General features: G+C 44.1%; 1 protein-coding gene across 5 annotated transcripts in view; it reads left to right on the top strand.

The window, feature by feature from the left end:
- Positions 1-24,878, top strand: part of LOC136792765 (uncharacterized) — a 439,122-nt gene that overhangs the window by 148,483 nt on the left and 265,761 nt on the right. Inside the window, exon 1 of one of the 5 annotated variants that reach the window (XM_067016233.1) lies at positions 18,805-18,865. The exons of the other annotated variants lie outside the window; for them this stretch is intronic. The gene's annotated coding sequence lies outside the window, so the exon portion shown is untranslated. Of the gene's footprint in view, positions 1-18,804; positions 18,866-24,878 lie in introns of those variants that run through there. 5 annotated transcript variants of the gene reach the window in all.

Raw genomic sequence — 24,878 nt, 5'->3', positions numbered from 1 at the left:
TTATGGGTTTATTTTCTAGGAATCCAAAACTTTATCCTAAAAGAAAATGGCAGGAATAACATCTGACTAATCAAAGACCCCAGCTTCCTTGTAGGCTAGGCATCAGCCAAAGTGCTAATGATAGCTGTTAACATTAACTGAGTACCTGCTGTGTGCTGTGAACAACTGCATGTTCTCTATGCATTAGTTGATCCCTGTGTTCCAGATGAGATGACTGAACAGTTAAGCCACTTGCTCACGTTTAGTGGCAGAGGTGAGACTTGAACTCTTTCCCCCTCGGAACCTGTACATCTGTGCTGTCAGCCACCACGGTACTGTATGCAGCAACAGCACTGAAGAATTTCTCGGGAGAGTGCGTTTGTGTCCTTGTTTTTCATATGAAAGATGCTGCTGCCAGGCTGACATATGAATTTCTCTGCTTTTGCTGAGAAAGAATGGGTGATCCTGCTGAAGTATCTGACTTTAGAAGGACTAGCGATTACCTTAGGAGTGAAAGCAGCTGTGAGCCACATTGGAAAAGCAGTCTTTCCCAGCAGAACAATCTGGGAATGAACAAAGCACAGAATTCTCAACCCACTGCATAGCCATCTGTTAATTAAAAAAGAAAAGCTTAAATGAATGAAATGTGTTGTTATGAACTATCTCAAAATGCACTCACATCTTTGATATTATTTTATACCCAAATAAATACTGGGTTAATTTCTGGCTCACCTAGCTTGTTGGATGAACTTAGATCACTTAGTTTCTTTGATTCTCTGTATTCTTATTACAGTCGGCCCTCTGTATCCATGAGTTCAGCATCTGTGGATTCAACCAACTATGGATGGAAAATAGCCAAAAAAATTCCAGAAAGTTCCAATAAGCAAAACTTGAATTTGCTGTGTGCTGGCAACTATTTACATAGCATTTACATTGTATTCGGTATTACAAGTGATCTAGAGATGATTTAAAGTTTATGGGAGGATGTGCGTGGGTTATATGCAAATACTACAACATTTTTTATAAGAGACTTGAGCATCCATGGATTTTGGTATTCACAGGGGGTCCTGGAACCAATCCCCCAAGGAAACTGAGGGACAACTGTATTAATAAAACAGAGTTTTGATAAGATTATTATCCCATAAAGAATTCTTTTTTGTTATCCATTCTGTAAATTTGGCTTCTCTCACTTTATCAAGGAAGAAATTGAGGTCCATTAAATTTCAGTGATTAAAGCCACATTAACTGTTGGGGTTCACCATGAGTAAGTTGCAGAATTCCAAGTTCCCACACACCACTCTTTCTGGACTCAATTATGTATTCAGAATTTATTTTGAAATTAGGAAAATTGTGAGCACTGTTTAAAAAAAAAACTAGTAAATCATTCACTGTAAAATGTGCATCCATAAGAGATCAAGTAATATTGATACTTTAAAAGTTAAGAAGGAAATATGCAAAGATGTTTAATTACCATACCTGACCATCTCATCAACATGTAGATTTCAGTCTTGTCCTCTTCCAATCTGAGGACCTTTACACGTGCTGCAGTGGACCTATCCTTCCCTCCCCTTGCTGTCATACCATGACTCAGGAGCTAGAAGATGTGAGTTCTATTTCCAGATCTATCTTTGTGACCATAGACAGACCACAAAGTCTCAGAGCAATACTTTCCTACCCCTCTTACAAAATCGTCAGGCTCAAACGAAACGTATGTGGAAGAACTTACTTATTTACTTCCAAAAGTTTATTCTCTACAAAAATGTGAGATGCTGCAATTAAACCCAGCAGTTCTTAGAAGTTCTAATAGCTATAGAATAAAAATTAATGAAAAAATTATTGAATAGGAAAAATATTTGAGGTAGCATTTCACTTTCCCAAACTTACCGCATCTGCTATGTATTTTATCCACACGATAACAAGATTGGCCGTGTAGGAAGGCGGTACAGGCATAAGTTTACTTTTTTTTCTTTTTAACAGCTTTTAAGAGGTAAGAAAACATTTACGGGAACATATGTATCTGGCGACAATTTTCCCCACACATTTTATTATGAAAACTTCCATACAGAAATATTGAAAGAATTTCCTAAGAATATCCACAAACCTACCACCTAGATTCTACCATTAACCGTCTACTGTACTTGCTTTACTGTGAATGTCCCTGTCTAATCAGCCTCCCATCCATTCAGTAATCCATCTTATTTTGGGGATACATTTCGCGGTAACTTGCAAACGTTGGCAAACTTTCCCGTAACTGGCACGCATATCACTAACTAGCGCTGAGCATCTGCTTTCAGGACTTTTTTCCTCTTAATATAATAAGGGGTCTAATTTAATGTCATAAAACTCATGACATAGTATGATTTTCTTTTTTTTTTTTTTTTTTTTTTTGCTTGCTTCTTTGTCATGAGACAGTGAAACCCTCTTTTCAAGCTAAATCTCACGTAGAAACTTACCTGTGTAACAGATGCTTGCAGAGACGCTTTGGATGAAGCAGGAATGGGGACCTGCCCTGCCAGTCCCTGAGCCCCCCACTCTCCCTAGGGTGCTCCTGAAGCCCTTCAGAACGCCCCGGGTGCCGTGGATTATGAAAAATGGGTGACTTCCTGAACCCCATGAACCTCTGCTGGATCATCTATCAGTACAAAACAGGGCTTTGGAATTAGCTTTTTTCTCAGGTTCTTTTCAAACTTCTCTCCCCTGTCGTTCAGTGATGCTTAAGCACTGAAAACTTTGCAGACACTCCCCTTCCCAAACCTTCAACGGAAAACTCTCTTGTTTTAATTAGCTCAACGCGCGAGAAGCCTCATTTAAGACTGTGGATCTGCATGTCTGATGCAAAAACCACAGCTGGAAGGGCTGCCCGTGGGGTGGAAGAAATCTGGGAAGACAAGAACCCGATCTAGGTGGACGGCCAAATACGGTAGCCCGCACATGTGGGGCGAGCGTGTCAACCAGGTGTGCGCGGCTACACTGTCCAGCTCCCGGGGCCTCCGCTGAGTCACGGCGGAGAGCACCTCTCGGGAATTCCAGCATCCTGCCGTGAGCGAAGGCGACCTGGCAGACCTGCCTTCTCCCGGTCCCGAGAGACACAGCGCTCCTGTGCCCAGGGAGGTGTGCGGGCGGGAGCCCAGGGCGGCGGCAGGTTGGGTAGGATTCACGTGAGCCGGAGAGTAAGCATGTCCAAGGGCGAGAGCAAGGGTCAGAGCCATGGAGAGACCAGACGGATTCTCCAGACGTTGGGGGAAGAGAGTGGCTCTGAAAAATGGAGAGAAGCCAGGACGGGGCTGGCGATGGAGCTGCGAAGCAAGAGCTAGAGAGTGGGGCCAGGTCTGTGCCGTCCGAGGTCTTGGCCGCCCAGAGGTCATTCTTTTTTTTTTTTTAATAAAATTTATTTATTTATTTATTTATTTTTGGCTGTGTTAGGTCCTTGCTGCACCCGGGCGTTTCTCTAGTTGCGGCGAGAGGGGGCTACTCTTCGTTGCGGTGCGTGGCCTTCTCATTGCGGTGGCTTCTCTTGTTGCGGAGCACGGGCTCTAGGTACCCGGGCTTCAGTAGTTGTGGCACGCGGCCTCAGTAGTTGTGGCTTGCGGGCTCAGTAGTTGTGGCACACGGGCTTAGTTGCTCCGCAGCATGTGGGATCTTCCCGGACCAGTGCTCGAATCCACATCCCCTGCATTGGCAGGTGGATTCTTAACCACTGCACCACCAGGGAAGCCCCCAGAGGTCATTGTTACTCTTTATTCAACTCTGGGCTGTAAGCTCTGTGAGGACAGGAGTCTGTCCAAATGGACTTTGAGCCCGGGCCATAGAAAAGAGAATGGTAAGTAGTAGAGGAGTGCTCAGTAAATGTTTATGGAAGGAAGAAAGCAAAAGGACGGGAGGAAGGGAAGGATGGAGGAAGGAAAGAAAGAAGATGGGGTGGCGGGTTTCCCTGAGTTGTGGTAGGGTCAGGGCAGGCATCCACACCGTGGCCACCAGCATCGCTAAATTGTCAGAGAGAACTTAAATCTAACCTCTCCACCAATGACCGCTGTTTTCAATACGTTTTGACTATGAATCACAGTTAAAAAAAAAACAAAAAATGCTTTAATTGGCGACCCAGTACACACAAATACACACACACACACACACACACACACACACACACACACACAGTCTCTTAAAATGTGATGCATTCTAATAATTTCCATCTTATTCCATCCCATTCCATTTCCAAGACACTGGCTTGTAACCCACAGACTGAACAAACCCTAGATCCAATCCCTTTGATCTCTTCAGGGACGTTATTCTTGCAATGATAACTTTCCTTTCCAGAATTCTTAATCTCTCTTTCCTAGATGGGAGTTAATCCTCTCTTCCTGCAAACACATCAGGTTTATTCTGTTTTATAAAAAGCAAAGGCAGTTCTTCACTTGACTTTGCTCCCTTGCTAGTGACAACTCTTCTCTAAAGGCATCCCTTTAAATAAACGATCTATACCTCCTGCTGCTTTCCTTGCCAGGGGTGCCATCCTTAACCCCCTCAATGAGTTACCATCGTCCACCACTTCCTCTCAAAGGATCGTAAGGACCTTTGGCTATGCAGATTCGAAGCTATTTTCTTCTTCCTCCTCCTTATTTTTCTCCTTCTCTTTTTCTTTTCAATTCCCTCTCTTCTTGACTGTGGATACTTTTGAACCCTATTCTCTTCTCCTTTCTTGATTTATTCATGCATTCATTCATTTATGTGACTAGTCATTCAGAATTGGCTAAGGAACATTTCAATGAGTAAAACATGGGCTTATGTGCTAACAGGAGAGCAAAGATGAATAAGATGCACAACTGCTACTCTCGGACACCTTAACATATAGAGAAGGACTTGGATTTACATAGCTAACTGCTCGAACTAGAGATTGGAGGGCTATTTGAACGGTGGAATATGGTTAAAAACTCAGGCTTTGGAGCTGGGTGGATCTGGATTCAGTTTTGGCTCTGCCAGTTTCTGGCCCTCTGATATGGAGCAAATTACCTATCTTCCCTAAGTGTCAGGTTCCTCTTATGTCACATGGTGATTGATATTGATGGTGCCTCCCCCTAGAAGTGTTATGAGGGTTCCATTATCTCATTGAATTCTTACATGATTCCTCTGAGGTGGTACTATCAGTTGTCCCATTCTACAGATGAGGAAACTGAGGCTTAGTGAAGCCATACTGTTCCTAAGTGGCAGACCTGAGATACAGACTCAGGCGTTCTGGCTTGAGAATCCGTGATCCCACCACAAAGATACCTTACTTCTCTGGGTCTCCCAGAATTCAGGGTCTGGTTTTCGGTGATGCAAGACTAGAACCTAGCTTTATCTGTATTTGGAGAGGTTATCAGACTCTCAGAAGACTGATGGATAAGCTGGGAAACAACTGTATCAATTTACTGCTCAAGAGATGAAACTGTGCCTCTGCACAGGATACCTTCTCCTGTGCAGATAACAAGGACATCAGAATATAATAATGATAACGACCATCAATGAGGCATATGCTGTGTGCTAGGCAATTTACACATAGAGCTTATTCTAACTCACAGCACTCTGGAGTGATGTTCTTGGCCCAGTTGTACCAATGGGAAGACTAACACTTATTATTGAGTGATTAAAAACTCAGTACAGGGACTTCCCTGGCGGTCCAGTGGTTAAGACTTCACCTTCACCTGCAGTGTGGGCAGAGGAGAGAGAAGTGAAGCGTAGGGCAGGCCCGGCCTGGGTCCTGCGAGCCACACGTCCTGGTGCGCCTGCATGGCAGAATCGCCAAAGCCTGGGCCTCGCCCCCAGAGGCGGGCGCTTTTCCGGTTCTCTTCCTAAACTGATCGCATGTCTCCTTTGTACTTTAGTGCCCCTTCACCTTCCCACCCTTCAGATCTCTCCTTCCGAGAATTCAACCCACCCTGCTGGGACAGGGTGTTTGGAGGTCCTGCTGGCAGTGACCGGAACCTGGAACTATGACCTGCCCACTAGAGCGGGCCAGGCCTGGGGAGGACAGCTGGCCAGGCGGGCAGACACCGCACTCGGAAATGGTGGTGATGGTGACGGCGACAGAAGTCAGTCGAGGCAGGTGGCCCGGCAGGAGGGTTCCCCAAGCGTGGGGTTGTAAAGAGAACAGCTAAGAACCTGGCAGCAGGGAAGCTTAGAGCAGGCAACAGGGAGGCAGCCCAGCAGCCCTGGGCAGGAGCCCTGGGCAGACCCGGGACCGTGGTTCGGTAGGGGACCTTCTACCACATCTGGAGTCTGGGTGCAGGCCTCACAGGGACGTGACTCTCACTGGGTGGGCGGGCACAGCAGCGAGTGTGGCTGGGTGTTGAGTCACCTGACCCTGGGACCTGGGCTGTTCAGACTTCCCCGGGCTGCAGGGCCGAGCCTGGAGAAGGCGATGGGGGGCCCACTCTGGGGAGAGGAGGCGTCTGGGCCAGGGAGCCGGGAGGACGTTACTCTCTTTGCTCTCGGCTCTCACCTCTTTCTGGCCGCTGCCCACCTTAACCTCTTACCTGTAGTTTCGTCTTTTCCGTGGCTAGTTAACTCTTGCTCTTCCTTTGGCTTCAGCCTAAATGGTACTTCCTCGTGGACGTCATTCCTTGCCCCCTAACCGGGCCAGGAGCCCTTGTTACAGGTTCTCATGCTTCTGAGGGGTTCCTCCCTAGCCCTCAGCACGTCTGGAGGATGGTTTGGGCGATCACTCGCTGCCTGCCCTCTCTGCCAGGCAGGGAGCTAGCTCAGTGCGGGCAGGGCTCTGGCTATTTTATTGACCATCATATTTCCCCTGCGTGGTACCGAGCCAGCGCCCGGCAGGAGCAGCATCTGCTGGGAGGGTGAATACATGGCCACTTCCAGATGCCTGCAGGACTGTGTTAGAGTACTGTACCCACCGTTGCCATAGGCTCCGAACCAGGGGCCTCCTTTCTCATTCTGGGTGTGCATTTTCCGTCCATACTCTTGAGCTCCACCGAAACAAGAAGGATTGAGGATATAAAGCAGACTCTATGTGAACACTTCAGAAGCAGGTCCGCGTTCCCCCTTCTACCTGTGTAAGCTCGCATCACGCGCCTTAAATGCGCTTGCGCTTTGGAAATGGTCAGCTGAGAAGAAAGGGGGTGTCGGCCCTGCTCCCCGCAAACCACCATTCAGCACGTGCACGCTGCCTCTTGCCTGAATCTGCCAGTCGTGTGGTGCCCAGGTGGAGGTGATGCTTGTGATCCAAGCACACCGTGCGATTCCCCTGGCGGAAAGCCATCTCCTTCACGAGGCAGCAAAGTGTGTCAAGATGAATGCGGCATTCAGGCCAGCGCACGGAGCTGTTGATAGCGCTCTGTGAAAGCTCTTTGTTTCTCCCTGGCATGTGGATGCGCAGGCTTTGATGTTAGAATTTTGGCTCATTAATAACTAATTTACATTTCCCAGACAGCAAATTGTGATTTGACACAAATTTATAAAAGAACTCCAAATGGTGAAACTCTCTTATACAATGAGTCCTTTGTGGGTTTTTTTTTTTTTTTTTTTCCTCTTCCCAACTTTTAAGGAGTTTGTGATTAAAATTTTAATGCAATCATTGAAATCTCATGGGCTACTTAAAAATAAAACACCATCTTATTTCCTTCCTCTCAGAGATCATGACAGCAGGCTGCTTCTCTGGGGGTGTTTTAAGTGCTACAATTGCTTTTTCATCTGCTCTGAGCCTCAGCTAGAGTAGGATGTCCTCGGTGAACTGGAGGAAAGACACAGGGCAGGGACTGGACGTGGTAGTAGAAGGCAGTGGTGCTGTGCTCCTCGGCTTCCTGAGCTCCCCGTGCAGGTTACAGGGAGGCGGATTTTCATAGGGTTGTCTCACTGGTCTCCAAGGAGCTCACAGGGGTGGTTCTCAGAGCTCCAGATGCCTCAAAGCTTGATTAGGTCATTTTGGAAACACAGATGGGCTGATCAGAGCTTTCAAGATAAGACATTTATATTTGAAACAAATATAAATTTGTCTTCTCCTGCCTACATCTTGGAGGACCAGATGCCTCATGGGAAACATGGTGGTTTGGGGGTGTTTTACCCCATGCTTCTTTGGGAGAATACGGAGGTCAAGGGAAGTTGCAAAAGAACTCTTGGGAGGCAAATCTGGGTGCATCGTGGCTCCTCCCTTCCCCCCCCCCACCGCCCTCCATTCATCTTTGCCAAAGCCTTTGTCATCCTGTGTGTTGATGACTCATGGCTTAGTGGGGGAAGCAGGCAGGGCTTCTCTCCCGTGTTGGAAGGAGAAAGTGCCGTGTGCATCCAGTCACCTGGAAACACCTTCCTTGGATCACAGAGGGAGACCTGTGCCTTGGGGAGGTGAGGAGACGGACTGAGGGGTGGACTGGAGAGCCGGCCCTGGGTAGGGCAGCCAAGTGGGACCAGGGGAACAAGACACCTGGGAGCTTGGCCGATTGCATCTCTCCTGGCGAGAGGCTGGGTCTTCTGAGTTACTCTTTGCTTGGAGAAAGAGTTTAGGGAACTGCCATGGGCCTGTTGTGTGCAATGGGAACATACCCGGCATGAAAAGATTTTGAAACTGGCACCACTGGAGGTCAGATTTTAAATGGTCGCCCAGCATGAGCCAAATTGACCTCACGCAGAGAAGCAACAGGCCACCCCAGTTCCCTATATTATTTTAATAAGAGAAAGAATGAATTAGGAATTCCAGGCGAGACCTCCCCACCTGGACCCAGTCCCAGATTCTAACTCATCTGTTCATGCCTTTTCACATGAGCCTTTGACAAAGAGGCTCTTTTTCTCTGCAGCCTTTTCCCGACCAATGAAGGAATCTGAGACTCTCCCTCCCAGCTTTGGTTGGAGGAAGCAAGAAACCGGAGAGCCCTGTGCTGAGCAGGGTGGCTCCATGGAAAGCTGCTAAGAAAATGGCAGTGCTGATTGGGCTGGCCTTTTGTTCGAGTAACAAGGTCTCTCTTAGGAGGTGGCACGAGGGCCACCTGCCTTTCCCTGGCTTGGACATCAGGGTGTGTGGAACAGAGAGGGGACTGAATGTTGTGGTTCTTTCTGTTAGACTCTCTGAGAAACAGCTCTCTGGGAACACCACCAGGTTTGGAGGTCCACCTGCTTCTCTGAAGTGCCAGGAGGATTCCTGTCGACCATTCTGAGCTGCACAGGGGAAGAAGGAAAGCCTGCGTGTGACCTGACGATAATCAGGGTCTTTCTCAGCACCTGGACCATTGCTGACATTTAAAGAAGAATGCTGCTGTCATGCTTGCTAATTTTACCCTCTTGGATCCCGAGCAGTCAATAGTAACACTTGGCTATTTTTCTAAGTCACAGAGACCAGACTGGATTTTCTCAGAAAGAAATCAATTCTGTTCCCAGCCACAGAGGGAACAACAACAACAAAAAAGACCTCCTCATTGCTGTACACACGATAGCTTCTCCTGGCTGTGTGGTACGCAGCTTCTCCCATCTGTGGGTGGTCCTTAGAATCAGGTTAGGGTTGAACCCTGGTTCTGTCTTTTGCTGCTGGTGAGCTTGGATTTGTTACTTAATCTTCCTGAACTATGGTTTCCTCATCTGTACAAAGCAGATGATGATAGCGGTTAAGCAGCTTAAAGCAAAGTTCTTATAGCTCCTGGCCTGGGACATAGTAAGTGCTCCAAGGGAGCTGTTGATCTGATTATGAGCCTTACCATGGAGTTAGGTCTAGGAAGACTCTGGAAGTGGCCTGCCATGAAGTGAGGAAACAGGAGCGCCCTGGGCTGCTCCCCTGATGGCCACTTCTGGGGAGATATCACCATTCTTATAGCATCCAGACTTCTGAGCAATTAGGGATCCATCCTGGGCTCAGACACCAACAGGAAGAGGCTCTTTCTGCCCAAGGGGTTTAGAGCAGACCCCGTGGCCCTCAATCTTATGGGGAGAACCCATTCTTCTGAGCAAATCTGGGTACGGAGGATAAGCTCCTCAAAGGGAAGGACACCGTGTGTTTTGGGTGCACTGTTTTCTCCCAAGCAGTGCTCGGCATATTGTGGCACTCAGTAAATGTTGATGGAAGGAAGAAATGATAGAAAGGCTGGGAGCTGAGGGCTGGGTGGCTATTCCCGGGTCAAACTGCAGCTCACCTTCTGCTGAGCACATCGGAGGAAAGCAGAGCTCGTGATCCACTTGGTTCTTAAGGACTTCACTTTGGACCATTGCACAGATACAAACTAAGATCACTCTGTAATTATTCAAAGAAGCAGATGCCTTAGAGCAGGGACTTCTCAGGATGTAGAGAAATAAGAAATGGGTCAAGGAGAGAACTACATCTTGGCTATGCTGTGTAAGGGTTTTCACCAATTCCTTCGGGAGAGGAAATTTAGGATCAAGTTCCATTGCTTAAGAATATCTAAGAAAAGCAGTGCATGGCATGCACCCATGGAAAGAGCTCCTCATCCACCAGGAGTGCCCTGCTGCAGCAGAAACGTTCAGGTGTGGGAAGTAAACCATCTTTCAGTGGAATAAATACTCTAACCAATCAGCCGTGTGGCTGACAGGGTCTTGGTGCTCCGGCCGGCTGTCAGGCCTGAGCTTCTGAGGTGGGAGAGCTGAGGTCAGGACATTGGTCCACCAGAGACCTCCTGGCCACATGTAATATCAATCGGCAAGAGCTCTCCCAGAGATCTCCATCTCAACGCCGAGACCCAGCTCCACTCAGTGACCAGCAAGCTCCAGTGCTGGACACCCCATGCCAAACAACTAGCAAGACATGAACACAACCCAGCCCATTAGCAGAAAGGCTGCCTAAAATCATAATAAGTTCACAGACACCCCAAAACACACCACCAGACGTGGTCCTGACCACCAGAAAGACAAGATCCAGCCTCATCCACCAGAACACAGACACCAGTCCCCTCCACCAGGGAGCCTACAAAACCCACTGAACCAACCTTACCCACTGGGGGCAGACACCAAAAACAATGGGAATGATGAACCTGCTGCCTGCGGAAAGGAGACCCCAAACACGGTAAGTTAAGCAAAATGAGAAGACAGAGAAATACTCAGCAGGTGAAGGAGCAAAGTAAAAACCCACCAGACCTAACAAATAAAGAGGAAATAGGCAGTCTACCTGAAAAACCATTCAGAGTAATGATAATAAAGATGATACAAAATCTTGGAAATAGAATGGAGAAAATACAAGAAACATTTACCAAGGACCTAGAAGAACTAAAGAGCAAACGAACAGTGATGAACAACACAATAAATGAAATTAAATATTCTCTAGAAGGAATCAATAGCAGAATAACTGAGGCAGAAGAACGGATAAGTGACCTGGAAGATAAAATAGTGGAAATAACTACCGCAGAGCAGAATAAAGAAAAAAGAATGAAAAGAATTGAAGACAGTCTCAGAGACCTCTGGGACAACATTAAACACACCAACATTCGAATTATTGGGGTCCCAGAAGAAGAGAAAAAGAAAGGGACTGAGAAAATATTTGAAGAGATTATAGGTGAAAACTTGCCTAACATAGGAAAGAAAATAGTCAATCAAGTCCAGGAAGCGCAGAGAGTCCCATACAGGATAAATCCAAGGAGAAACACACCAAGGCACATATTAATCAAACTCTCAAAAATTAAATACAAAGAACAAATATTAAAAGCAGCAAGGGAAAACAAGTAACATACAAGGGAATCCCCCCATAAGGTTAACAGTTGATCTTTCGGCAGAAACTCTGCAAGCCAGAAGGGAGTGGCAAGACATATTTAAAGTGATGAAAGGGAAAAACCTACAACCAAGATTACTCTACCGAGCAAAGATCTCATTCAAATTCGACGGAGAAATTAAAACCTTTACAGACAAGCAAAAGCTAAGAGAATTCAGCACCACCAAACCAGCTTTACAACAACAAATGCTAAAGGAACTTCTCCAGGCAGGAGACACAAAAGATGGAAAAGACCTACAATAACAAACCCAAAACAATTAAGAAAATGGTAACAGGAACATACATATCAATAATTACCTTAAATGTAAATGGATTAAATGCTCCAACCAAAAGACACAGACTGGCTGAATGGATACAAAAACAAGACCTGTATATATGCTGTCTCCAAGAGACCCACTTCAGACGTAGGGACACATACAGACTGAAAGTGAGGAGATGGAAAAAGATATTCCATGCAAATGGGAATCAAAAGAAAGCTGGAGTAGCAATTCTCATATCAGACAAAATAGACTTTAAAATAAAGACTATTACAAGAGACAAAGAAGGACACTACATAATGATCAAGGGATCAATCCAAGAAGAAGATGTAACGATTGTAAATATTTATGCACCCAACGTAGGAGCACCTCAATAGATAAAGCAAGTGCTAGCAGCCATAAAAGGGGAAATGGACAGTAACACAATCATAGTAGGGGACTTTAACATCCCACTTTCACCAATGGACAGATCATCCAACAGGAAAAAAATAAGGAAACACAAGCTTTAAATGACACATTAAACAAGATGGACTTAATTGATATTTATAGCACATTCCATCCCAAAACAACAGAATACACTTTCTTCTCAAGTGCTCATGGAACGTTCTCCAGGATAGACCATATCTTGGGTCACAAATCAAGCCTTGGTAAATTTGAGAAAATTGAAATCATATCAAGTATCTTTTCTGATTGCAACACTGAGACTAGATATCAATTACAGGGAAAAAAAACTGTAAAAAATACAAACACATGGAGGCTAACCAACATGCTACTAAATAACCAAGAGATCACTGAAGAAATCAAAGAGGAAATCAGAAAATGCCTAGAAACAAATGGCAATGAAAACACAATGACACAAAACCTATGGGATGCAGCAAAGGCAGTTCTAAGAGGGAAGGTTATAGCAATGCAATCCTACCTCAAGAAACAAGAAACATCTCAAATAAACAACCTAACCTTATACCTAAAGCAATTAGAGAAAGAAGAAGAACGACAACAACAAAAAAACCCCAAAGTTAGCAGAAGGAAAGAAACCATAAAGATCAGATCAGAAATAAATGAAAAAGAAATGAAGGAAACGATAGCAAAGATCAATAAAACTAAAAGCTGGTTCTCTGAGAAGATAAACAAAATTGATAAACCATTAGCCAGACTCATCAAGAAAAAAGGGAGAAGACTCAAATCAACAGAATTAGAAATGAAAAAGGAGAAGTAACAACTGACACTGCAGAAATACATAGGATCATGAGAGATTACTACAAGCAACTCTATGCCAATAAAACGGACAGCCTGGAAGAAATGGACAAATTCTTAGAAAAGCACAACCTTCCAAGACTGAACCAGGAAGAAATAGAAAATATAAACAGACCAATCACAAGCACTGAAATTGAAACTGTGATTACAAATCTTCCAACAAACAAAAGCCCAGGACCATTCGCTTCACAGGCGAATTCTATCAAACATTTAGAGAAGAGCTAACACCTATCCTTCTCAAACTCTTCCAAAATATAGCAAAGGGAGGAACACTCCCAAACTCATTCTATGAGGCCACTATCACCCTGATACGAAAACCAGACAAAGATGTCACAAAAAAAGAAAACTACAGACCAATGTCACTGATGAACATAGTTGCAAAAGTCCTCAACAAAATACTAGCAAACAGAATCCAACAGCACATTAAAAGGATTATACACCATGATCATGTGGGGTTTATCCCAGGAATGCAAGGATTCTTCAATATACGCAAATCAATCAATGTGATACACCATATTAACAAATTGAAGGATAAATGCCATATGATCATCTCAATAGATGCAGAAAAAGCTTTTGACAAAAATTCAACACCGATTTATGATAAAAACTCTCCAGAAAGTAGGCATAGAGGGAACTTCTCTCAACATAATAAAGGCCATGTATGACAAACACACAGCCAACATCATTCTCAGTGGTGAAAAACTGAACCCATTTCCTCTAAGATCAGGAACAAGACAAGGTTGCCTACTCTCACCACTATTATTCAACATAGTTTTGAAGTTTTAACCACAGCAATCAGAGAAGAAAAAGAAATAAAAGGAATCCAAATCAGAAAAGAAGTAAAACTGTCACTGTTTGCAGATGACATGATACTATACATCGAGAATCCTAAAGATGCTACCAGAAAACTAGTAGAGCTAATCAATGAATTTGGTAAAGTAGCAGGATACAAAATTAATGCACAGCAATCTCTTGCATTCCTATACACTAATGATGAAAAATCTGAAAGAGAAATTAAGGAAACACTCCCATTTACCACTGCAACAAAAAGAATAAAACACCTAGTAATAAACCTGAGGAGACAAAAGACCTGTATGCAGAAAACTAGAAGACACTGATGAAAGAAATTAAAGACGATACAAACAGATGGAGAGGTATACCATGTTCTTGGATTGGAAGAATCAACATTGTGAAAATGACTATACTACCCAAAGCAATCTACAGATTCAATGCAATCCCTATCAAACTACCAATGGCATTTTTCACAGAATTAGAACAAAACATTTCACAATTTGTATGGAAACAGAAAAGACCCTGAACAGCCAAAGCAATCTTGAGAAGGAAAAATGGAGCTGGAGGAGTCAGGCTCCCTGACTTCGGACTATACTACAAAGCTACAGTAGTCAAGACATTATGGTACTGGCACAAAAACAGAAATATAGATCAATGGAGCAGGATAGAAAGCCTAGAGATAAACCCACACACATAGGGTCACCTTATCTTTGATAAAGGAGGCAAGAATATACAATGGAGAAAAGACAGCCCCTTCAATAAGTGGTGCTGGGAAAACTGGACAGCTACATTTAAAAGAATGAAATTAGAACACTCCCTAACACTATACACAAAAATAAACTCAAATTGATTAAAGACCTAAATGTAAGGCCAGACACTATAAAACTCTTAGAGGAAAACATAGGCAGAACAGTCTTATGACATAAATCACAACAAGATCCTTTTTGACCCACCTTCTAGAGAAAGGGAAATAAAACCAAAAATAAACATGGGACCTAATGAAACTTAAAAGCTTTTGCACAGCAAAGGAAACCATAAAGAAGATGAAAAGACAACCCGCAAAATAGGAGAAAATATTTGGAAACGAAGCAACTGACAAAGGATTAATCTCCAAAATATACAAGCAGCTCATGCAGTTCAATACCAAAGAAATGAACAACCCAATCCAAAAATGGGCAGAAGACCCAAACAGACATTTCTCCAAAGAAGATATACAGATTGCCAACAAACCCATGAAAGGATGCTCAACATCACTAGCCATTAGAGAATTGCAAATCAAAAGTACAATGAGGTATCACCTTACACCGGTCAGAATGGCCATCATCAAAAAGTCTACAAACAATAAATGCTGGAGGGGGTGTGGAGAAAAGGGAACCCTCTTGCACTGTTGGTGGGAATGTAAATTGATACAGCCACTATGGGGAACAGTATGGAGGTTCCTTAAAAAAGTAAAAATAGAACTACCTTACGACCCAGCAATCCCACTACTGGGCATATACCTTGAGAAAACCATAATTCACAAAGAGTCATGTACCACAATGTTCATTGCAGCACTATTTACAATAGCCAGGGTGTGGAAGCAACCTAAGTGTCCATCAACAGATGAATGGATAAAGAAGATGTGGCACATGTATACAATGGAATATTACTCAGCCATCAAAAGAAACGAAATTGAGTTATCTGTAGTGAGGTGGGTGGACCTAGAGTCTGTCATACAGAGTGATGTAAGTCAGAAAGAGAAAAACAAATACCGTATACTAATGCATATATATGGAATCTAAAAAAAAAAATGGTTCTGAAGAACCTAGGAGCAGGACAGGAATAGAGATGCAGACATAGAGTATGGACTTGAGGACACAGGGAGGGTGAAGGGTAAGCCAGGACGAAGTGAGAGAGTGGCGTGGACATATATACACTACCAAATGTGGGAGGTAGCCACATAGCACAGGGAGATCAGCTCGGTGCTTTGTGACCACCTAGAGGGGTGGGATAGGGAGGGTGGGAGGGAGATGCAAGAGCTAGGGGATATGGTGGTATATGTATACGTATACGTACAGCTGATTCACTTTGTTGTACAGCAGAAACTAACACAGCATTCTAAAGCAAGTATACTCCAATAAAGATGTTAAACAAACAAACAAAAAAAGAATGTCTAATGAAATACTAATACCCAATTCTCACTATAGAATATGAGCCAGTCACTCCTTATTATGTCTTACTGTTAATTTCATAAAATCTTCAGACTCCCTTCAGGTACTGTTGACTGGAACCAAAGTTCTGATGCTCAGAGTGATCAAAACTAGGTGTGTTACAAAATGTAATCCTGTTTGGGTGTGATACATGGTCCGGAGGCACTGACCAGCACTCAGTAATAATAACCCTGTGTTCTATTTTGGTAATCCATACCGACATCCCTGCTTTCGTTTTCTTCTTACATCACTCACAAGAGGTTAGCAGGACAGGTGGGGTGACAAGTAAGGTCCTGATTTCATAGTTGAGGAACTCACGTTTCCCGTCCCTGTGGAGGCATGGATTCAGGGCTCAGCTGGAACAAACACACAGATTCCCCCAAGTGCAGGGCTCTTTGTCAGCATCCAGCCAAACATGGTTTCACACTGCGACACTTGCCCCTTGGGCCTTTCACGGGCCGTGCACCTGTCTTCTAGGTGGGAGGGTGGCCTGGTGGGAGTGGGTCAGTGATGTTGTAAGGAAGGATCCGGGGTGGTGGTGGTAACAACTGGTACACATCAGACGAGGAGGGAAGGAAGAATCTTAAAATTATTATTCTTTTTATTTTGGCTGCGCTTCGCGACTCGTGGGATCTTAGCTCCCTGACCGGGGATCACGCCTGTGCCCCCTGCAGTGGAAGCTTGGAGCCTTAACCAGTGGAGCCCCAGGGAAGTCCCGAAGGAAGAATTTTTAAGCCACATCCACGCACACTTGACTTTTGCTGAACCGGCCGTCTCACCTTCTAGAAGCACTTGGACTGCAGGGGCAGGCTTTGGAATGGTGTCTGTGAACAGCAGAGCAGCAGCTGGGCCTTGTCCAGTCTGTTTGCACAGCCAGATCCAAAGAATCTGGGAACATGATGACAGCGGCGGCACTGGGTGATGACTGCAGCCATCACGTTCTTTGACTTTCATCAGGTGACTGGCCCGTCCAGACAGAGAGATGCCTGGCTGTCTCGGCCAGTTGGTTGGTCCTGGAAGGGCTTGGCCATCCGAGAGCCGGCGCAGAGCTGTTGGCGACGTGGCTCTGGCAGGTGTCATGAGTCAGCTGAGAGTCTGCGCTGCAGGTCTTGCGGCTTCCAAGGTGCTGGTGGTTGGTTTAGGCCTGGGTTGGATGGCGCCGGGCGGGGGACTCTTGCGTGAGCTCTCGGTGCACAGCGAGCATGGGTGGGTGGGGCTGAGACGGGGCGGCCCGAGGTTGTAGCGTACAGTTCAGACTGCTGTCTCACGGTGAAAGGAAGAGGGTTTAAATCACATGTAAACGCCTTCACTTCGGCATGCGATAGGCATTCGGATCCGCTGTTGCCATCAATCTTATACCGCCTTGGGGTGAGGGCTGCACAAAGAGCCAGCCTGATGCTTTCTCTGCCCGGCCCCCCGGGGAGCAGAGGCCTTTGGGCTGCTCGTTTCCATGTTGTCATCAAGCCCATCTGTGACTTCAAGCAGGTTCCCTTACAATTGCCCACCTACTTTCCTCCTCCTTTCTCTCCCTGATGTGAAATTCAGAAGATGAATGGTTATTTCACCCTTTCATTTAGTATCTTTGAAACAAATCTACTTAGGTATCAAATAAATGTAGCGGTTTATTATCTGAAGTGGATTTCACCCATTAGAGGAGGGTTTTGTTTTCGTTTCTGTTTTTGTTTTTAATACTGAGGGTACTGAATCCTGGAGGCCTTCAATGAGGTCTCTGGGATCCTCTTTGTCACTTTCTGTCTAGAGCTGTGGTTTAGGAATATGAACTCAGAGGATATAGTAACAGAGGCTTCTCTATGGGCTTGGGAAGGCTGCTCTCCTGCTGTCTTTTTTTTTTTTTTTTGCACTATGCGGGCCTCTCACTGCTGTGGCCTCTCCCGTTTCAGAGTACAGACTCTGGACGCGCAGGCTCAGCGGCCATGGCTCACGGGCCCAGCCGCTCCGGGGCACGTGGGATCTTCCCAGGCCGGGGCACGAACCCGTGTCCCCTGCATCGGCAGGCGGAGTCTCAACCACTGCGCCACCAGGGAAGCCCTCCTGCTGTCTTTTTACTGCACATATCAAGATATCCACCTTGTTTCTGAAACCAGTTCCTTGAGAAATTTGGAATTTGCTTACAGTGATTTCTGGAAAGATGTACTTCTCCATGCAATCATTCTGATTTTATTGAACATCTTATGTACAGAGAAGAACAGGTTGGAGCAGTAGAAAAATGCCTAGCTGGGAGCCTCCTTAGTTGGAGGATAACATGGTGTAGAAGAGAAAACGTGGGCTTTGGAGTTGGACACACCAAGGAACAAATCTTAGGTCTCCAACTATGTGACTGGGCAGTCTTTGGTTTTCTTGTCCATCAAATGAGCCTATTAGCCGCTGCCTCCTAAGGTGGTTGTGGGGATAAAATGAGGTAATTTATGTGCTAATGGTTCCCTGATTGGTATCTCAGTCCAGACCTGTCTACTGAATATCAGAGCCCTAGTCCCACCCGAATGCTCAGCAGTACTTTGTACCCCGCCAGTCCCAGTCTGTGCGCCTCCTTTCTCTCCCTGGCCTTCCAAACCAAACTTCCCACTTCCTCCTGCATTTTCATTTCAGTGAATGGACAGTTTCTCCATCGTTCACGCCAGACACCTGGAGTCACCCTCAAGTCCTCTCTCTGCCTCTATCTGGAAAATTCCATCAGTCACCAAACCTTGGTAATTCTGCTTATCCTGTTTCACTGTGTATCCTCTCCACCCAAGGCCACTCTTAATCCTGTTCCTCATCGTTTCTTGTCTGGGTTCCTGCAATACCTACCACCAGAGTGAATTACCTGGTGTCACACATCTATTTAAAACCTCCTCATTTCCTTCCTAAAGTTCAAGGGCAAGTTCAATTTTCCTGACCTGGGAAAACATGCCCTCTGTGAGCTGTGTCCCTCATTCTCTCTAGCTCCACCCCTCGCCACTTCTGTGTTCTCACCCTAAGCTGACACCAAGCTGAAGTAGTTTACATCCTGCAGGAGCGCCAAGCTCTCTCTGACTGTCCTCCACGATTATCTGTTCTCTCTGCCCAAAATGCTTCTGCACTCCCTATGTGTCTGGCGAGCTCCTAACCACCATTCAAGGGTCAGTTCAAGCGTCTCCTCCTCTTGGAAGAGTTCTTGATCCAGGCTGAGTTAGATTCCCGCTTTCTGTACTATGACCGCTTCACCTATTTATGCATTTATGGTCCATGGTTTTTCTGGTCTGCCTTCCCTTGAGGGCAGGGACTCTACATGCCCAGCTTGGCACCATCAGCTCCTGTACAAGACTAAGCACTGGTGGACATTACGTGCTTATTATGAATTGAAGGGTATTGAAAGTGACTAGTGCAGAGCCTGGCTTATGGGAGGAACTCAGTAAAAGGATCTTCTTCTCTGATTTGGCCACTGGTTGACTTGGGTGAGCCCTATTACCTCTCTGAACCTTAAGCTTTCCATGAGAAAAAATTCATAGATAGTTTTATATATACATAATATCTGTACTGACATTCCCCAGAGACATTGTGGGTTCAGTTCCAGACCACTGCAGTAAAGTGACTATAAAAGTTTTGTTTATACTACTGTAGTCTATTAAGTGTGCAATAATAGCATTATGTCTAAAACCATGTACATACCATCATTAAAAAATATCTTATTGCTAAAAAATGCTAATCGTCGTCTGAGCCTTCAGTGAGTTGTAATCTTCTTACAAGTAATATCAGAGATCACTGATCACAGATCATCATCATACAAATATAATCTTAATGAAAACGTTTTAAATATTGTGAGAAGTACCAAAATGTGACCTGGAGACATGAAGCGGGCAAATGATATTGGAAAAATGGTGCCAATAGACTTGCTCGATGCAGGGTTGCCACAAACCTTCAATTTGTAAAAAATGCAATATCTATGAAGTGCAATAAAATGAGGTTTGCCTGTAATAGTAAAAAGTAAATGGAAAGTAATTATAATACAATTTCATGTGTTCCGTACAATTACACTGAAGAACATAATGAAGGGGTCAGATGCTTGCACTTGCTTATAAAGAATAAATCTGGTTTTCAGAGCGGTAAGACTGAATTGTGCTTACACTTTTTCTTTAAATTTCATTTTGGAATAAGGGCTACATAAAAAATATAAGTTAAAGTGGAATACCTTTCAGTGGGCTAGTTGCACATGCAGACTGATCAAGATATTTTTGTACTGGTGACCAACAGAATACCTAATAGCACAAGTGGCAATGCTCTTGGTGACATAATCTTCTAAATGAGCGTCCAAAATGGTAGATGGCTCTTGGTAAAGTTCTAAGCAAAACATCACAATTGTCTTTTGATTTTCGATATACTTACATGCTTGGAAAATTCAGTGTGTACCATCATAGTGCAAAAAAGAAGTGTTTACATGTAAAATGGAGTTAGGCACTAGGCTCCGTTACTTATAAATAGGTGTTTCACCTACAGGAATGTCCAGTGGAGAGTTAGAAAGTCACACAGCAGGTAGCACAGTCCTCCGTGGTGTAGGGCCATCTCCACACTGTAGGATGTTCAGAATTTCTGGCCCTCACACGTTATAGGGTGGGAGTGCCCACTGCATCAGTGAGACAAAAAAATACCTACACACACAAATTTCTAAAATACCTTCTAAGTGTCTTATAGGGAAGTAAATAAGCCACAATGCACTGGCCAGTAGTGAAACTGCTGTCCCTGTCTGCATACCCCTTCTCAATGGAAAAGCAGTGCACTTCATCTGTCTAAAGCTAATTATTATAAAGTAATTTATTTCCTATAATTCAAGCTTTGTAGTGTAACTTTCAGTTACAAAGGAACCGGAAAGGATTTTCTCGAGACCCCAGCATATCTTGACGTCTCCTACCCTGGTTTCCCAGCTGTAGCCTCTATTATGTAATTGGACATTTTATAATTTTTACAATCATTTGCTGGCTTGGCTTGCTTTGCGTACTCCTCTTCTTGTAAAACCGTGAGCCTCTTCTCAGGGACTGGTTTCCTATTATCTGTCAACGATACCAAACTCACCACGATGCCGGGGCTGTAAAACGTGCTCCACAAAGAAGTTGAATTACATAGATGAATATGGTTGTAGTCTGGTTGCTTAGAGCAGGGCTCAGCCAACTTTTTCCATAAAGGGCCAGAGAGTAAATATTTTTGTCTTGTGGGCCTGATGACAATGAGTCAACTCCACTGTTGTAGTGGGAAAGCAGCCATAGGCACCGTGTAGACAAATGAGGGCAACTGTGTACCAATAAAACTTTATTTATAAAAATTGATTTGGCCAGTAGGGTGTTTCCCAACCTCTGGCTTATAGTATGGTGCTAATGAAGCCATTATCAAGACCCCCTTTGGATCTCTATTTGTAAGCTTAGTTGCAAGACTAAATTTCCTAACCCTGTCCAGGAGCCTTAGAAGTGCATTGTCACCATGGGAGCACTGATCAAAGCAGAAGGACAAAACACGTGGCCATGCAGATTGTGGATAGTAGAATCAGAACTGCCACTAACACTGCCCACTTGAAAAGCACGGTCTTTCTAGCGCAGATGAGTCCTGTTTTCTTCCCGTCAGCAGGAAAGAGCACGACCATGTATTTGAGTATCTGCTGTGTGCCAGGTATTTCATACGTTGTCCCTCATTTCATTAAGGACAATTATCCTCTGAGGTATGAGTGTTATCATTTCTGCTTTTCAAATGAAGAGAGTGAGTCACAGGAAGTTAAATAATTTACCCAGGGTCACAGGTGGGACGTGGTGAGTCCTGCATTGGTCTTTCTGACACCAAAGTTTGTATTCTTTTCACTCCACCATCACACAGTTATTATCGTAATAACTCTAGTGCTGGTGCATGAAAAACCAAGCAGAGTGTAATGTTCCTGGCGAGGCAGACTGATGCACCAAGTTAGTATTTATGGTCTTATGGTGTCAGCTGAGTTTCTGCTCTTGACTTTATTAATTATTACAGTTCTTCTTTTATAGACATTAGAGCCTGCCAGTGAATAACTTGCATTGTCAAGTATACCTAAATCTCAGAGAGCTTACTTTGGAAAGAATCGCTCCTAGACGTACGAATATTTTTACATAGTAGTAACTGTAATACAATTGTGGTCTCATTTAAGCTAATGGGAAATTTAAATGGGGACGAAAATAATAATTTTTCTCATTTTCCCTAGGCAGTGTTCATCTCTGTCGTGGTAAAGCAATGTGAACCTCACTGGGTTTTTAAAAACTGGTCACTTATTTTCTTACTTGTAATCATCCTCAGGGTAAAGACAATAGTTTTGAGAAGATGTTAAAGAAAACTATATAATTCAAAATCCCCTTATACCCAGATTGTATTACTAAGGCTGGGAGGGAGTGAAAATAAGGGGGAATAAAACATATTCGTCTCAGGATTTTTAAGCTTGCGTTTCCTAAGGTTGAATAATTGTACCTGCCATTTGTTCTGTCTTCTTGCCAAATCATGGTATAAGTCCAGATTCTTTCTTCCATTCTATCTTGCTTTTTTGCTTCTTTCCTTCTTTTCTCTTTCCTCCCTCCCTCCTTTCCTCTCTTTGTCTGTTTCTGTATCTCTATGTCTATTTATCCATCTATCTATCATCTGTCTATCTATCTATCTATCTATCTATCTATCAAGCCTCCAGGTTTTATTTGTAGTCTATGGGCTGGGTTCTCCTGTGGTGCCACCAAGTCTGTCTTGCCTGTGTTGTGTTCTTCTCACTAATCTTTAACCTATACCTGCTTCCCTAAATAGTCACGGTGATTGTCTTAAATAGAAGAACAAAAGTATACAGACTACTCATCTTTCGTAGTTATAGCCACTGTTTGCTTATTCCAGCATTCCTGTTACAAAGGTTACATGTTATGAGATTGAAGAGCCCAGAAGGTGTAGAACAGTGGGAAATGAATTCCACTGCACTTGGTACCTTTTGTAGTGATTTTCCAAAATAGGGGGTTAAACAACAACAACAAACACACCACAACCACCAGCCAGAGAAGTCTGCAAACCCCAAAGGTCACTGTCTTCTCCTAGGGCTGGATACATACCAACGTATCATACCTTGAACACGTGAAAACCAGGGACTTGCTAGGAGATGTTTCAGTTTTGGACCAAAAGGCTTCAAAGGCTTCCCGCCCTCTAAATGAGGCTTTGAAGTAGAGTTGTGGTGTGGGGATGGGAGCAAGCTCACCCCTCTGTGTGGCTACTATTTTATTTGGCTACTATTTTTATGCAGCTACTATTATTTCAGGCTTTTGATTTCCAGCTGCAAAGCAAACAAGACCCCCTGGTGCTCTGACTTACCCTAGGTTATCTTTATGGACAGAAAGGGCTAAATTTCCAATGAAGCCAAAGATAGAGCTCATCAGTCCAGTGTATTTATGTACCCAGGCATCTGCAAACTTCTCTTTATTTTGATTTTGTTATCATCACATGACCTTTGACATTGTGTTTTGGTGTTGTGAAAATTAAAACCTAACGAAGTGTGATGGTTTGATTATATACTGTGGCAGAAACCACTGATGGGCAAACTTCACAGCCAAGCTCAACCTTCTTTCTCCTTTCTGCCCTCACAATAGAGAGGGAGCCATACATTCACTTTCCCAGCTGCACTTGCAGCTAGGGTGGCCATGTTACCCAGTTCTAGCCAATGAGATATTCGTCGTACTGGCTTTTGGGAAACCTTTCTGCTTTTCCTGTTAAAGGGGCCATTTGGGCTGGTGCCACCTTTTCTCTCTGTTTTCCTATCTTATATGCAGATAAGATGCCTGGAGCTTCTGCAGCCATTTTGTGACTCGTGATAATTATGAAGATGGAAAGTCAACATGCTAAGGATACTTGAGATGGTTGGAGGAAAAGATCGAATGAGCTTAGGTTCTTGATGGTTTAATTGAGCAGCTGAGCCAACATAAGTTGTAACCAGTCTTTGGATTCCTTTGCTCTGTGAGAAAAATGAATCCCTATTTGTTTCTGCCACCATTAGTTGGGTATTCTGTTATTTGAAGCTGAAGGCATTCTTAACGGATGTAGATATTGTATAATAGCCAAAGAACGGTAGCACCAGGAGGGTGATTTCTGACTTCCACTTTCAGCTGTGAGACCACCATTCTTCTATTTACTTAATCAACAAGCATATCTATGAAACAGTGAATCTGGCTTCACAAATCTGACTTTGAGATCCTAGTGTGGTGGTTAGTGCATTATCCAGTAATTAAGGATGCCACCAAGATACACAGAAATATAGCATTTTCACTGAACACTTTCTCACTCATTTCCTCAGGGTAGTTTGTTTAAGAACACATGTTCTTTTTTTTTCTCAGGGCTCCCAAGAATACCTTTACTACAGGAAAAGCACTAAGTTTAAAAACCCTAAGTTATAGGAACTTTTAATGGGAAATACTTTATCACACATGTATCAGTCATTGAGTATTAGTAAAACATACAAACAACAAGAAATTCTGGGTGATTAAAGTCCATAAACCTGCACACTTGACCCTCAACCAATAATACGTTGTTTTTTTTCTGAATCAGACATGTGACTTCAGAGGTACAGTACTCTTTTGTATTTAGCTTTCATGGTTTCCGGAGAATCTAGAGGAAATGCCAAGTTTAGAGGAAGCAAGAAATACTCTTCTCCTCCATGTTTTCTTGGTCTGGGCAACAGTCACGCTTTGTGTCTCTCCCTCTAAGGAAAGTAAGGCACCA

This window comes from Kogia breviceps, chromosome 16, assembly GCF_026419965.1.
Source record: "Kogia breviceps isolate mKogBre1 chromosome 16, mKogBre1 haplotype 1, whole genome shotgun sequence".
NCBI lineage: Eukaryota > Metazoa > Chordata > Mammalia > Artiodactyla > Physeteridae > Kogia > Kogia breviceps.
This window is presented reverse-complemented; position numbering and strand designations above follow the sequence as displayed.